This window comes from Nicotiana attenuata, unplaced genomic scaffold (assembly GCF_001879085.1).
Source record: "Nicotiana attenuata strain UT unplaced genomic scaffold, NIATTr2, whole genome shotgun sequence".
NCBI classification, from domain to species: Eukaryota; Viridiplantae; Streptophyta; class Magnoliopsida; order Solanales; family Solanaceae; genus Nicotiana; species Nicotiana attenuata.
Window position 1 is genome coordinate 858,178 of NW_017670288.1, and position 3,101 is coordinate 861,278.

Sequence of the window (3,101 nt, forward strand, 5' to 3'; positions counted from 1 at the left end):
GTTTTTGTTATTTTTCTTTTTCTTTTTGTTTTGATTTTTTTTTACAAATGTTTTCAGGTTCTAAAGAGGGTACTGAAAGAAAGGTAACCAGCTCAAAGGGTTAGCAAAGGATTGGAGTGTTTGGGGTAGCGTGAATGAAAGCCTTCATCATCCCAATCGAATGAAATTGGTACCTAAAAACGGGTTAAGCGTAGTACCTTTTGACTATGTCTGCATTTACTGCTGTTTCGGGATCATGTCCTTCATTGTCGCCCAAGTAAAATGCCCCTTTTGGCAACAACTTTCTTATAATGTATGGGCCTTTCCAGTTGGGAGCGAACTTTCCTTTTGCTTCCTGGTGGTGAGGGAGAATACGCCTCAAAACGAGTTGCCCCACTTCAAAATTCCTAGGCCGCACCTTTTTGTTGTAGGCACGGGCCATTCTTTGTTGATACAATTGCCCGTGGCAGACTGCGGCCATTCGCTTTTCATCAATCAAGGTTAATTGTTCTAGACGGGTTTTGACCCACTCACTATCCTCAATCTCAGCTTCCACAATGATCCGAAGAGAAGGGATTTCAACTTCTGCGGGTATCACGGCTTCATTGCCATAAACCAATAGATAGGGTGTTGCTCCAATCGATGTGCGCACAGTTGTGCGATATCCCATCAACGCAAACGGCAACTTCTCATGCCATTGTCTAGAACTCTGGATCATCTTTCTAAGAATCTTCTTGATGTTCTTGTTTGCTGCTTCAACGGCACCATTAGCTTTGGGACGATAAGGAGTAGAGTTCCGATGCGTAATCTTAAATTGTTCACATATCTCCCTCATCAAATGACTATTCAAGTTTGCAGCATTGTCCGTAATGATAGTTTTAGGAATACCAAAATGGCAAATGATGTTGGAGTGTACGAAGTCTACCACAACTTTCTTTGTGACAGCTTTGAGAGTAATTGCTTCAACCTATTTTATGAAGTAGTCGATAGCAACTAGTATGAATCTGTGCCCATTTGAAGCTTTTGGCTCGATCGGCCTAATGGCATCCATTTCCCAAGCAACGAACGGCCACGGTGCTGACATAGGATGCAATTCTGTAGGCGGTGCATGAATTAGGTCACCGTGCACCTGACACTGACGACATTTTCAGATGAAGCTGAAGCAATCCTTTTCCATGGTGATCCAGTAATACCCTGCTCGAAGGATTTTCTTTGCAAGGACGTGTCCATTCATATGCGGCCCACATACTCCTGCGTGTACTTCATTCATGATTCTTCCGGCCTCTTGGGCATCCACACATCTCAAAAGGTTCAAATCTGGAGTTCTTTTGTAACTTCTCCGCTTAAGAAGAAACCATCGGCGAGCCTTCTAATGGTTCTCTTTTGATCTCCACTGGCTTGCTCGGGATATTTCTTTGTTTTCAAAAACATCTTGATATCATGGTACCATGGCTGGACACTTGGCTCTACCTCAACTATATTGCAATACCCATGCCTTTCTCGGATTTGAATTTCCAATGGGTCAATGTGGACATTGCCTGGATATGGCAACATCGAGGCCAAGGTAGCGAGTGCTTCGGCTAACTCATTGTGAAACCGAGGGACGTACCTGAACTCAACGGATTTGAACCGTTTTCTAAGATCGTCCACATGTTGCCTGTATGGTATAAGCTTGGCATCCCAAGTTTCCCATTCTCCCTGAGCCTGTCGAATAATCAGATCTGAATTTCCCATGATTACCAATTCTTTCACATCTTGATCAATTGCCATATTCATGCCCATAATGCAGGCTTCATACTCAGCAGTGTTGTTTGTGTAGAAAAACTGAAGCCAGGTTGTGGCTGGATNCTAAAATGTGAATTAGACTAATTAACTCATTATAAAATTGTAAACATTATTTAATTCTAAATTAAAAGAGGTAAATCAATAAACTAAAATTAAAAAACAAAATGTAAATTTGAGCTATTTTTTTATTTTCAAATTTTATAAAGCAAATAATTACTGATTAATTCTAAAAAATATAAAAATAAATCCTTAATGCAATGCATGACATTTTTGGTATTTTTTCATGATTTAAACAAATATTAAACATGCACAGAAATGCAAATAATTAAGAAAAATTCTAGAAAATTCCTAAAAATGGCAAATAATCAACGAAAAAATCTATTTCCTTAGGATTCTGTAGGAGTAATTCATATAGGGCAAAAATCACATGCTCACAGCTTCCCCTCTTTGCTCGGAGACATGAAGAGTTTTCGGGCAAAGATAAAATGAGCAATTACGAGGGATTTTTGCCCATTTGAAACTCCATGAGAAACATCTTTTGAAATGTCTGACCGAACCTTGCTTTAGAGGTTGCCTACATATCCTTGGCTATAAAGGAATCAGATCAGTGTAGTTCTGGAACTTTTGGTAGCTGGGACTACCGGAAACTGTGATCTCACTGATGTTGTTGTTGTTTTTGCTTGCTGAGCTCCTTAATACACCAAGATGGAAGATAAAAAGCTAAACTAGCTAAACCTATCAACTACGAGTTACAAGATTCCTATCTATAAACCTTCTAAAGCTTGATCTTGAGTCTTGGCTGGTTCTTCCTGCAGACTCTGATCTGAATCTTGATGCTCGTTAACGGCAAACGCTGGTTCATTCTTCAGCTTTTCGGATCAAGGCGGGACATGCAGAACTTGTGACTTCAATCATATCTTGAGCAGTCCGCATCTCTTCTCCTCTTCTACACTTAGAGTTCAACTTCTTTTCATGTTCTTCTTTTCTTTTATTTGGGTTGAGACTTCTTCTTTTGGTCATCTCAACCTTGTGCTTCACAGTGAAAAACCTGTTCAGGCACCAAAGCGAACAAACGAACGAAATTTTTCTACACCAGTTTTCACTAGGAAAATTTCGTGAGTTATTGTAACAAAATCTAAACTATTTCTTTATTTGAAAGCAAATAAGGATTGTGTACCCTTGGGAAAAAGATATTAGGGAGTGGAGCCCTATATCTATACTAAAATCAACCAGGGAGTGGAGACCCTATGTTGGAAAACCGACTAGGGAGTGGATACCCTATGTCTAGAATAAAATCAACTAGGGAGTGGAGACCCGTATGTTGGAAAAAGTCGATT